General features: G+C 39.2%; 1 protein-coding gene across 1 annotated transcript in view; it reads left to right on the top strand.

The window, feature by feature from the left end:
* Positions 1-13,939, top strand: part of ADAMTSL1 (ADAMTS-like 1) — a 441,112-nt gene that overhangs the window by 343,808 nt on the left and 83,365 nt on the right. The window lies entirely within an intron of this gene.

Here is a 13,939-nt window from a genome sequence, read left to right as displayed (position 1 = left end):
ATTGGAGGGGTGGGGGTGAATGAGTATCAGGCATTTCTAAGTTTGATTACCAGTTACACTGCTTATTAGCTATGTGATCTTGGACAAAGTATATAACCTCCATGAGTCTCTCTTCTCATCTGTAAAAATTAAACTAACATTATTTTACAGGGTTGTTGTGAGGTTAAGTAAGATTGCATGTGTGAAAAAGCACTTAACCCAAAGCCAGGCACATCGTTCACACGCAATAAATATAAGCCTCCTTTCTTTTTCTAGCTTTTCTAGAGTGAAACAACCTGAAAACAGTTCTAAGATGTGCAAACCATTATTCCAACTCTGTTTCCATGTATCTTTCAGTATGAGTCTTAACTGATATTTTTCAAGTATGAACTTAGAAACTGATTCAGTTCACTTGCTGTCAAATCCTCATGGTGAATCTCAGCACTACTGTGTTGTTATGGAAACTGCAGGGGGTTTTCCTGGACTTCAGTATAAATGTAGGCCAAAGAGGGAAAAAAAAAAGACTTTGAGCCTCAAGATAATCAAGTGTCCCCATGATTTTATAAGGAAAGTATGAACTTGTGTCTTGCCAGTGTGCCTGCATTGACCAGATGCAGGGAAATTTGTTCATGATCCACAAAAGCAGGTATAGCATGGCAGTTAAAATCACGGCCTCCAGAGCCTTGGGGTCTAGGTCTGTGTCCTGGCTCTGTCGCTTCCTAAGTGTAACCTTGTGCAACGTCTTTATACTTACTGACTCAATTTCTTCATCTGGAAAATGACAGTACCTAATAACAGTGCCTGACTCAGTTCTCATGGAGATTAAATGCAATCATTCGTAAAAAATGTTTATAATTGTGGCTGGCACATAGCAGCCACTCAATATTTGTTAGCTATTATTATATATTGAGAGAATAATACATACAACAAAGGCCAACTTATGTTTACAGTGGGAGAGACTCCTTTTCAGGGACCAGAATGCTCACAAACCCTTTGTAGAGCAGCTCTCTCAATGTCTCAGCGTCAACTAGGGAAGCTAGAATCTGGAAAGTACTTGGGGCACGTGGATTCAGAGCAAGGGAGGTGACTTGTGATGAATATTTCACATGGGCCACAGAGAGAGAGGCCTGACGGGCTCTCCCTGGCCCACAGCAAGATGCCTGACATTGAGTTTGCCCCATCCCCTGGATCCAGTGTCTTGCCAATTCTGCCTCTCAGATTCATTTCAGTTCTATTTCTTATTCTGTACACAAGTTTTCTTTGAACATGTAAACACTATTTAGTTTTAGACATACAATACAGCCAAACCTTCCTTGCTCTGCCATGTTTGGCCTGTAAAATACTGTCTTTTGTGCCTTTTGCTCCTCTCTAAAATCTTCCATTAGGTGTTGGTTTTATCTTTAAGTCTCAGGGATTTGGGAGTACCTTGCAAGTGTCTCTCGGCATGGAGATGGCCAATGTTTCCCTCCCTACCTCCCTGGAACAGCCCGGGGAACTCACAGCCATTTAGACCGAATGGCACAAAATTCCTCTTTCTGAATTCACTTAATTGGATGCCTGTTTCACTGCTCCGGGTGTAGATGAAAGTAGCTTAGGAGGGGAGGATTGCAGGGAGGGGATTATAGGAATGTCACCAAAATGTCACATACCTAACATTTTGAAGTATTAATTTGTGTTCAGGAATCAACAGGGCTAGGTAAAGGAGAGTCTCTGATGTGTACAGACATAAACACAGAGATTGGAGAATCATCTTAGCCTGTTAAATTCAGCACTCAGCTATCTTGCTCAGAAATCTTCCAAATCTGAATGGCCTAGGCAAGGTTTTGAAGGAAAGGAAGCAGTTTCCTGGTAAATTGCTTCAGTCTGGATCCATGGAGTTTAGCTGTACTTACCAATGCAGATAAGGGCCTCTCCAGGTATACACCATTGGTGAGGTCATCGACAAGAGGGAAACATTTTTGGTTGTTATTGATTTTATAAGATCACAAAAGAGATACTGTAAGGCCTGCCTGACATCATCAATGGGAAATGAGAATAAAATGAGGGCTGAGGGATGAGTGTATTTTTCATTGAAAGGAGAGAACACAGATGAGCTCATCTGACGTTTTCACAGGAAGGGAGAGACAGAAAATATTTCTCCTTTCCTGGCATGTTTTTTGCTCTTTATGAGTTGAATAGCTGATACACATTGTGTCTAATAAAGAGATCACAGAAACCTCACTGGGAAAATAACAATAAAAGGCAGTTTTTTGAAATTCTTCTTCCTCTGTCCCTCCCCATCATGATTTAGTAGTTACAATAAAAGACAAGCAATTGTGTAAGCTTATCATAATGTAAGTCACTTCAAATTGGCATTTCTGAATTTTTCACCCAGCAGCTCTGTTAACAAAGGAGGGTTTTGCTTCATAAAGAGTTAGACTTACAGAGGACCTTGTCACCAATGCAAAGGCTAACAAAGGAAGATTTACTCCCATGCACTAGATCAAAAGGAAAGGTGGTCCAGGTGCAGTGACTCATGCCTGTAATCCCAGCACTTTGGAAGGCTGAGGCGACCAGATCACCTGAAGTCAGGAGTTCGAGACCAGCCTGGCCAACGTGGTGAAACCCCATCTCTACTAAAAATATAAATATTAGCCGGGCATGGTGGCAAGCGCCTGTAATCGCAGCTACTCGGAAGGCTGAGGCAGGAGAATCGCTTGAACCCAGAAGGCAGAGGTTTCAGTGAGCCAAGACCATGCCACTGCACTCCAGCTTGGGCAACAAGAGGAAAAGTCCATCTCAAAAAAAAAAAAAAAGGAAAGGTGGACGGTTTGACTGTGTTCTCTGGGCCACATGGTAATGGCCATTGACTGATCTAAGCTGACATCAAGGAGATTTCAAAATCTGATAGAATACTGAATAGCTAAGGCCCTTAAGTTTTTCTCAGTAAGTATAAATATAGAGAATGCCCACCAAAGACCTCAAACTTTTATAGAACTTACTTAAAACTGATGAGAGTATAGCAAGAGAATCTCACTCAGCTCCCCAGTTGACCAGAGGAAAAAAAAAAGAAAGTACAAGTGGTTCAAGTTGGCACATCTCAATCTCAAAAAAGCAATTCCAACATCTGTTCAATAGAACGCAGGAAGGATGGTGGTTGGACAGGTGGTAGAATATACCACATCCTTCGTTAGTGGTTTCTAGAGAGGCTGCAGCATCACATGGCTGTACTAAGTATGAGGTCCCTTGGCTAGGACTCTTGCAGTGGAACATGCAAAGAATTTGTGGCAGAACCACTTCTGGCCTTATTCTACGTAGAAACCATCAACATCAATTAAATAATTAGAAGAGGTAATGGCAGTAACCTGAGCAACCTGACCCACTGACATTGGCAAAAAAATATGTAAATATTGAAAGAGAATGGTAATAGAAACAAGGATATGAGAAGGACGCCATGCAGCCTGGGAATGTCCGGGATAAGGCAATCTAAGCCCTACCTACTTCCTCAAGTGCTGAGGGCCCTGTAATATTTATGCTGAAGGCATGCCAACTAAACAGAGTTTCAAAGGCATAACAGTTCTCATTCCTTCTCATCTTTTATGCGAGGCAATTAATTAGTAGTCACATTGTTGACTCTAAACAAAAACAGGCAAATTAGGTAGAAACTATTTTTTACCTTTATTGAGATAATTTACATATCATAAAATTCTTTGTGAATGTGCAATTTAGAGATTTATTTAGCAAACTTATATAGTTATGTAACTATTACCAAAAAGTTATTTACCTTTTTTTAACTTCTAGGTTCGGGGGGTGCATGTCCAGGTTTTTTATACAGGTAAACTCATGTCACAGGGATTTGTTATACAGATTATTTCATTGTGTTATAGCAGAGATCGTGCTGGTGATAGCCAGCATTTATTCAAACTTCCTGCTGTGCAAAGCCGTTGTTGTCACAGCTTTGCATGCATCCATTTACTTACTCCTCTCAGACACTGTAGAAGTAGAAAACTGAGGCACAGAGATTAAATAACTTGCCTAAGGGTACTTAGCTACACTATGCAGAGATGAGGTTGGGACACCTAACCTGTAGGCAGCCCCTTCTCCTCCTGCCCACTGCAGGCATCACTAGCTTATCGTGTATTTTTGCTCTTCAGCCCTTATGAATGTAACTCAGAATCTGTGTCTGCACAGTACTCCAGGAAAACTCTGTCAGTCATTACATTTGGCTTCAGGATCTCAAACCTATTTGCTGTTTGTGGGCCCTTTCTGAAGCTCTCATGTAATCTCCAAACCTGCCAAATCTGCCCAGCCTGCGGCCCTTGTGTCTGCTGTTGCCCCTTTTCCGGTTATCTTCCACAAGTCTCTCTTCTCCCTGAGAATGAACGCACATGCACACTTTCTAGCCTAAACTGCCTTAGCCAAACAGAGAATCTAAGTCCTTGAAGTACAACTCATTGTTGATAGCTAAGACTAGGGGAAATTATTTTCAAGTATATTTGTGACTTACAATGTTAGAGGAATGGAAGGAAGACCCATTGGATTCATCCATTCAAAGAGTCAACAAATACTCATTAAGCCTGGGTTAAATGGCCCTTACTACCTGTTACAAAAAAAAAACCTATAAATATATGATGGCTAAAATGTGATAGTTTATTTCTTGCTCACATAAAGTCTAAAAGAATTGCACAAGAGAGTTTTTGTATTTTGGGCCAAGAAGTGGCACACTTCACATCTGTTCATGTTCCATCTGCTAGAACTCAGTTCCGTGCTCACACCTAACCCCAAAAAGGCTGGAAAATTATCTAGCTGTGTGCACAGGAAGAAGAGGAAAAGGGTTTGGCTGATAGCAAGTCATTCTCTGCCATGGCTTCTAAAATGGAAGGCGGCATGACATTTTAAACAAAGTTTCTATTAGCAGAGACCTGGGATTCAGCCCTGAGTAAACAGTACTTACAATGCTTTCTACTCTTGGCTTCATTCAAAAAACAAACTTTCCATCTCCTCTGGCTTTTCTCTCAATCACCTTTATATTAGGCCAAAGATATTTTTCAAACACATATGTTCAGATTTTTTCCCACTGAATTTTGATTTTACCCCAAATCACATAGGAGAGAGACCTGAACCAGAGCCCAGACTATGTGCAGGAATGGGTTTCCAGGGGTTCCAGGGGTTACTCGTCTGTCCCTGCCTGTCTCTCCAGAGATCCTCATCCTTCAGGATCAAGATGGTTCCTGGTTTGCTGAACACCTCTGTTTTTAAAGGCATCACAAGGCCATGCTCCTTCCTCAATGGCCTTCACATCCTTGGATGCTGACGTACAAGTTTTAGCCATATGTCAGGCTCACCTTTTGTATAAGAGCTGCCCTCATTTCTCATATTGTGCCTGATTAATTGAAACGCTTGCCTTTATTTCTGTTTCCTTATTTTTTCTTAAATTTATACAGATATAAAACTGAGCGTAATCTTCTGTTTGTATGGCTCTCATTCAGCTATAACACAAATACATTTACAGATTAAATGAAAGAATGTAAACCCTATCAATTTCTATAAATTAACACGAATCTGTGAGCTGATGCTGACTTGCTAAAACTAAATGGCTGTTCACAAAGCATGCATAGTATAGACTGCTGAGGCGTGGCTCATGCTGCTGAGGGCTTAGTGATGATGATTTAGCTCTCAGCACCTTTTTCTGTTTTTCCTATTGTGAAAGCCCTTTATGCCGTGGCTTTTGTTATCTTAACACAAATGTATAATTTATAATTTCACTCATTCTCTGCATCTTTGTTCTATTCTCCTTAGTTAACTTCCATGGTTAAACTAGTACTAGTTAATATCAATGTGATTGTAATCATGTCCACAAACATAGGTATTGGCAATCACATGGCAGTCATCACACAGCAGTAGTCAATTAGTAGGTGATCAACCAGGTGATCTAAAATAGGCTTATGTTGATTTTTTTTAAGTTGGTCACTAAAATAGCAGCTCCAGCTTGAAAAAAATCTAATAGAGATCAAGTGGTATCTCAAAAGATACCTCTCACCAGGAAGAAGAGGAACCAGTTAAAGAAAAACTGAGAGTACAACATATTGAATATCAAACCTGCCTGCATAGCAGAATCACCTAGGAACTTGTTAAAAATAGAGATTACAGCTTCTACCCTGTCATCTGAGATTCAGATTTAGTAGTTCTGAAGTCGGACTCAAAATATATGCTAACATTTTTCTAATAGGTATAAGAGGGTCAATTGATTACGAAACATTATTTTCATTATAAATCTCTATTCATTATAAATAGTTGGATAACTTTGTGCTTTGTCTTAACAATGGATCATGAAAGTAATAAGAATGTGTAAGAAGTAGCCTGTGCTAACAACAGTACTTCTCCTGGCAAGAAAAAAAGGCCATTACTTTCCAGCAAAAGCTCAATATAATTAATTAAGGGCTGGATTTAATTCAGTGACATTTGAATTTTATAGCTATACACTTGCAGCTATAAAAAAAACCTTTATTATTAAAATTCCTGTAGGAAAAATAACTTGGTAATTGTGACTCTAAAGCCCTCTGGTCCCTCACCTCATTTTCCCCATTGGCACAGTTGTTTTTATAACACAATACAGCAACTCTTGTATTAGAGCAGGACAGATTATATTTTAAACAAGTGCCCTGGGGATTCTGAGGCAGCCAGTCCACAGACAAAGACTTGGGATTACCTACCACAAGCACCAGACTTTAGGTCAAAGACCTGGGCTCCAGTTCAGCCCTATAACTTGCTAGTTCTGTTGCCTTGGACAAACCAAGGGGCCTTTCTGAGTCTGAGTTCTTTGTGTATGTAAAATATAGTACTGTTGTTTCTGCCTCTCAGGGTTGTTGTGCAAAAAATCCAGGTAATGCACATAGCACACCATATAAACACATATTTTCATTTAACAGATATTTATTGAGAATCTACTAGGTGCCAGGCCTAGGTGATAGAAATAAAGAAGAGAACAAGACAGATGTGATCTCTGATGTTATGAAAATTACATAATGAAATAGCAGGGGCTGGGGGGAGATACACAAATAAAGAAGATAAATTCTGCTAGTTCTAGTGCTTATGAAAAAAGTAAAGTTGCTCCATCTAAAGTATACATCTCTTCACTCCCGTGCCACACACAGGGATGCATGCTTTATATGGAGTGGTTAGAAAAGGCCTCACTAGGAGGTGTTATTTGCACAGAGACCTGAATGACCAGAAGAGAGCCATGCAGAAGTCTGTAGGTGGAAGATGTCAGGGACGGGGAATGGCCAGGGCTGACATGCTGCTGTGTTGGAAGAAAGGAAGACCAGTGTGCTGGAGCACTGTGATTGATGGGGAGTGTGGGCTAAGTGAAGTAGGTCATATAGACCACTGGGTCTTAATGTACAGCAGATGGCTGGTCACGAAAAGGAGCTTGAGGCCAGGCATGGTGGCTCACACCTGTAATCCCAGCACTTTGGGAGGCCAAAGCAGGTGGATCACCTGAGGTCAGGAGTTCGAGACCAGCCTGACCAACATAGTGAAACCCCGTCTCTATTAAAAATACAAAATTAGCTGGTTGTGGTGGTGCATGCCTCTAATCCCAGCTACTCAGGAGACTGAAGCAGGAGAATTACTTGAACCCAGGAGGCAGAGGTTGCAGTGAGCTGAGATCCTGCCATTGCACTCCAGCCTGGGCAACAAGAGTGAGACTCGGTCTCAAAAACAAAAAAAGAAAAGAAAAAGAGCTTCAAATTTTGTTTTAATTGTACTGAAAAGGGACTGGAAAGTTTCAGCAGAAAAGTTGTATGATTTGATTCATGTTTTAGCAAGATCACTCTGGCTGCCATAAAACTGGAGTAAGGGAAGCGTGAAAGCCAGAAGACCAGTTAGGCTGTATAGTAGTCCATCCAGAGATTATAGTAGCATTAGATCATAGCAACAGAGATGCTGGTAAGATGTAGGGCAGATTTGGAGTCAGAGCTGAGTAGCTCTAACTCTGAGTAGGGAGGTGAGGTCATTTATACCAGTGCTAATTCAATACCATTCCAACTGCTTCCTCCCATTGTGGCCATGCATTTACTATGCTCAACAATCATTATAGTACTAAATCACTCATCAGATGATACATAATCTCAAATGTATGGAATATAAGTGGTTTAATGAAAAAGTCCCCTGAACAGTCAAAATAGAGCCTATGCATGCATTCCAAGGAGAGCTTCTCAGAACATTCTGCCCTTGAACACAGTTATGATGAGCTTAATTACCTATGCCTAGAAGGCAAATAAAATGGCAAATAATAAAGAGGGATAGCTTCTATTATGAGGCTGTGGGACGGTGCAAACAGGAATACAGGATAAACAGATATGGGAGAAAACAAAAAATACAAAAAGCAAGTGTAAGACTCCAAAGGGCATTTCTGAATTAAGGTTTTCTTCACATTTAATGAAAGCAGAGAAGAGTGAATGTAATTGTAGAATATCCTGCCTATAAAATGGTTAAAACAAAATTAAATCCACTTACCAAAGGTTAAGCTTTGGTTATATGAATATGATCTCATGTGGACCCTATTTCCCCAAGGTGTTCGATGAATGAGTCTTTTCATTGTATTTTGTAGTCATGTGCACAAAGTGCTGTATTTTATTTCCAACTGATAAAGGCCTATTAAAACACAATGTACACAGGACTTCGACTTCTGGGAAGATGGCATAGTTATACTTTTCCCTATTCTTACTGCTAAGTACCACTAAAGGTCCTGTACATTATATATAAAACACACATAAGGAGACTGAAAAGTAAAGGGAAGAAAGCCAACTGACCAAAGACCTTGGAAATCAAACTGTAAATTTGTTGGGTTTTCTTTTTGCCTCATAAATCACAAACTTGGAGCTCAAGAAGCTGGCTACTGGTAAACACCAATGAGTACCAAAAAAAAACAAAAAACGCCAGCTAGAAGCCTAGACGCCTTCTCTCTCTAACCAAAGGACCAGGAAAGGGGAATCATAGCAAGACAGAAAACCTTTAGCAAATTCTACTCTAGGCTACCAAATGCCACCGAAAACACTGTGTCCACCACTACCCACACCAGCAAAGGCTGAGCAGGAAGCCTAGATTCCCCCGCAGCCAGCCTCAAATGAGGTGCCCCCCAACCCTCATGGAGGGGAGTATCAGAGATTTTCAGTCCTCGTTCATTACACCTACCAGATCACATGGGGAGACCACATGGGGAGCCTGGAGTTCCACCTTCACCCTGCAGTGCCCACCTTCCCCTCCACACTGGGATGGTGAAGAGGAGGTCCCCTGGAGAGTGAGGACTTGTACCACCTGCCCAAGGTGAGGAGGCTTCTCCCGCAGCTGTGTAGTGGGGGCTGTGTGGGGATCCGGAACTCCCACTCCTGCCCAGCAGTAATGAGGAGCCCCCGACTTGCGTAACAGAAGAGGCCAAGTGGAGAACTTTGACTTAACCTGCACTGGGTAGTAACAAGGAGGCATCTCCCTGCTCCAATACCTGAGTGATTTTATAGAAAGCAGCTAAAACAGAAGGTTTAAATAAGATCCAAAGTCTTATAACTAGAAAAATATACAGGTTTCAACTGAAACCTAGACATCATGAAAAAAACCACCTTCACCACCCTTATTCATTGTAGTGCTATAACTTCTACCCAGTGCAGTTATGTAAGAAAAGGAAATAAAAGGCATAGAGACTGGAAACAAAGAAATACAACTTATCCCTATTTGCAGATGAAATGATTGTCTATATAGACAATCAAAGAATACCAAAATAATTAGGTTAATGTAACAAAATATAACAGGACTTGTATCTCAGAAACAACAAAACTCTGATGAAAGAAATTAAAGAAGATCTAAATTAAAGAAGATAAATAGACATACATACAGTGTTCGTGGATTGGAAAACACAACAAAGTCACGATGTCATTTCTTTCCTAATATACATGTTTAATTCCTATCATAATCTTACTAATATTTTACACATGTAGAGAAGATTATTCTAAAATGTATATGAAAAAGCAAAGGAACTAGAATAGCCAAGAAGCAGGAGAAATCAGTGAACCTAGTTTCAGAATTAATTATATAGCTACAATATAATTGTGGTACTGGTAGAGGGATAGACACATAGATTGGTGGAACAGAATAGAGAATAGAGAACTCAGAAACACATCTACACAACTGTGTCCAACTAATTTTGACAAAAATGCAAAAGCAATTCAATGTAGGAAAGATAACCTATTCAAGAAGTGGTGAGAGAGCAATTAGACATCCATAGTCAAAAACTAAATGGGCTTTGACCTCCTATCTAAATGTGACCTCTCATATCTTACCTAAAAATTAACTCAAAATGTATCACAGACCTAAACATAAAACGTAAAACTATAAAACATTTAGAAAAAAATAGGAAAAATCATCAGCATCTAGATCTAAGTAAAGAGTTCTTAAACTTGATATCAAAAGCATAATCCTATTTTTGCTTTTGTTGCCTATGTTTTTGGGATCTTTTCCAAAATATCGCTGCCCAGACTAACGTCATGAAGTGTTTCCTCTATGTTTTTTCCTAGTAGTTTTATCATTTTGAGTCTTACATTTAAATCTTTGATCCATTTTTAATTTTTATGTGGTAAAAAGTAGGGGTCTAGCTTCAGTTTTCCCAGCACCATTTATTGAGGAGACTGTCCTTTCTCTATTCTGTGTTCTTGGCAGTTTTGTTGAAAATGAGTTGGCTGTAAGTATGTGGATTCATTTCTGTGTTCTCTATTCTGTTCCATGGGTTTATGTGTCTATTTTTATGGCAATACCATGCTGTGTTGGTTACTGTAGCTTTATAGTATATTTTAAAATTAGGTAGTGAGTGTGATACTTCCAGCTATGTATTCTTTTTATTATTATTATTGCTATTATTATTATTTTGAGATGGAGTCTCACTCTGCCACCAGGCTGGAGTGCAGTGGCACAATCTCAGCTTACTGCAACCTCTGCCTCTTGGGTTCAAGTGATTCTCCTGCCTCAGCCTCCGGAGTAGCTGGGACTACAGGCTGTGTCACCACGCCCAGCTAATTTTTGTATTTTTTGTAGAGATGGGGTTTCACCATGTTGGCCACGATGGTCTCCATCTCTTGACCACATGATCCACTGCCTTAGCATCCCAAAGTGCTGGGATTACAGGTGTGAGCCACCACGCCTGGCCCCCAACTTTGTACTTTTTGCTCAAGGTTTCTTTGGCTATTTGGGGTATTTTAAGGTTACATACAAATTTTAAGATTGTTCTTTCTATTTTTTTGAAGTGTGTCATTGGTATTTTCACAGGGATTTCACTGAATCTGTAAATTGCTTTGTACAGTATGGACATTTGAACAATATTAATCCTTGCAATCCATAAGCATGGGATAATTTTACATTTACTTGTGTCCTTTTCAATTTCTTTCATCAATGTTTTATAGTTTTCAGTGTAGACATTTCACCTACTTCGTTAAATTTATTCCTAAGGGGTTTTTTGTAGCTATTATAAATGGGATTGTTTCCTTGATTATTTTCAGATAGTTAGTTTACTATTAGTACATAAAAACACTACAGATTTTTGTTTGTTGATTTTGAATCCTGCAACTTTACTGAATTTGTTTGTTCTAATAATCTTTTAGTAAAGTTGTAGGGTTTTCTGTATGTGAGATCATGCCATCTGCAAACAAGGATAGTTTAACTTCTTCCTTTCCAATGTGGATGCTCTTTATATGGTTCTCTTAATTGCTTTGGTTAGGACTTGCAGTACTATGTTGAAGAAAAGTGGTGAACATGGATATTCTTGTCTGGTTCCAGATCTTAGAGGAAAAACTTTCAGTTATTCCCCATTCAGTATTATATTAGCTGTGGATTTGTCATATTGCCTTTATAGTCCTGAAGCCTTCTAAACCTAATTTGTTATGAGTTTTTATCATGAATGGATGTTGAATTTTGTCAAATGCTTTTTCTACATCTATTTTCTTATAGTAGCCATTCTAATTGGGGTGAGATGATACCTCATTGTGGTTTTGGTTTGGATTTCCCTGAAGATTAGTGATGTTGAGCATATAGTTTTTGTCCTTCATTCTGTTCATGTGATACATCACATTTATTGATTTGCATATGTTGAATCATCCTTGCATCCGTAGGATGAAACTTAGTCATGGTGAACAGCCTTTTTAATGTGCTGTTGAATTTGGTTTGCTAGTATATTGTTAAGAATTTGTATATACATGTTCTTCAGGGAACTTACCCTGTAGCTTCCTTTTTGTTGTTGTGTCCTTGTTGGTTCCATCAAATTGAAAAGCTTCTGCACAGCAAAGAAAACAATCAACAGAATAAAAAGACAGTCTACAGAATGAGATAAAATATTTGCAACCTCTTTATCTGGCAAGAGATTAATATTCAGAATGTATAAGGAACTCCAACAACTCAACAACAAAAAAAATTAATTTTCAAAAATGGACAAAAGATAAAAAAGAACAAGATCAAATTTTCTTTGTAGGAACATGGATGGAGCTGGAGGCCATTATCCTTAGCAAACTAATGCAGGAGCAGGAAACCAAATACTGCACGTTGTCACCTGTAACTGGGAGCTAAATGATGAGAACACATGGACACACAGAGAAAAGCAACAGATGCTGGGGCCTGATGGAGGGCAGGAGGAGGGAGAGGATCAGGAAAAAGTAACTAGTGAGTACTAGGTTTAATACCTGACTGATGAAATAATCTGTACAACAAACCCCCATGACACAAGGTTACCTATGTAACAACCCTGCACGTGTGCCCCTGAACTTAAGTTAGTTAATTAATAAGGGCAAAAGACCTGAATAGACATTTCTCAAAAGAAGACATACAGATGGCCAACAGGCATATGAAAAATGCTTAACATCACTAATCTTCCGAGAAATGTAAACCAAAACCAAAATGAGATATCACCTTACCTCTATTAGAATGGATACTATCAAAAAGACCAAAAAAAAAAAAAAAAAGCAAATACTGGTGCAGATGTGGAGAAGAGGGAATTCTCATACATTGTTAATGGGAATGTAAATTAGTATAGCCATTATAGAAAACAGCGTAGATGTTCCTCAAAAAATTAAAACTAGAACTACCATATGATCCAGCAATCCTACTCCTGGGTATGTATGCAAAGGAAATGAAAACAGTAATCAAAGCCATATCTGCACTCCAATATTTACTGCAGCACTATTCACAATATCTAAGATATAGAATCAGCTTAAGTGTCCATCAACAGATGAATAGATAAAGGAAATGTGGTATATATGTACAGTGGAATACTTTTCCACCATAAAAAAAAGAATGAGGCCAGGTGTAGTGGCTCACGCCTGTAATCCCAGCACTTCGAAAAACTGAGGTGGGTGGATCGCTTGAGCCCAGGAGTTTGAAACTAGCCTGGGCAACATTGGGAAACCCTGTATCTACCAAAAAAAAAAAAAAATACAAAAAAAAAATTCTATCCTGGTGTGATGGCATATACCTGTACTTTCAGCTACCCAGGAGGCTGAGGTGGAAGGATCACTTGAACTTGGGAGGCAGAGGCTGCAGTGAGCCAAGATCACACCACTGCCCTCTAGCCTGGATGCCAAAGCAAGACCAACCCTGTCTCAAAAACAAAACAAAAAAAAGAGAGGAAAAAAAAAAAAAAGAAATCCTGTTATTTGCAGCAACATGGATGAACCTGGAGGTTATTATGTTAAGTGAAATAAGCCAGGCACAGAAAGACAAACTTTGCTTTTTATGGATCATGCTTTTCAAAAATTTTTCATTGACACATAATAATTGTACATATTTATGGGGAACAGTCTGATTTTTTTGGATACATGTATACATTGTATAAAAATCAAATCAGGGTATTTAGCATATCCATCACTTCTTACATTTATCATTTCTTTGTGGTCAGGACATTCAAAATCCTTTCTCCTAGATATTTTGAAATATACACAGTCACCCTACT

Source organism: Colobus angolensis, unplaced genomic scaffold (assembly GCF_000951035.1).
Source record: "Colobus angolensis palliatus isolate OR3802 unplaced genomic scaffold, Cang.pa_1.0 Scaffold86, whole genome shotgun sequence".
In the NCBI taxonomy this organism is placed as follows: Eukaryota; Metazoa; Chordata; class Mammalia; order Primates; family Cercopithecidae; genus Colobus; species Colobus angolensis.
This window is presented reverse-complemented; position numbering and strand designations above follow the sequence as displayed.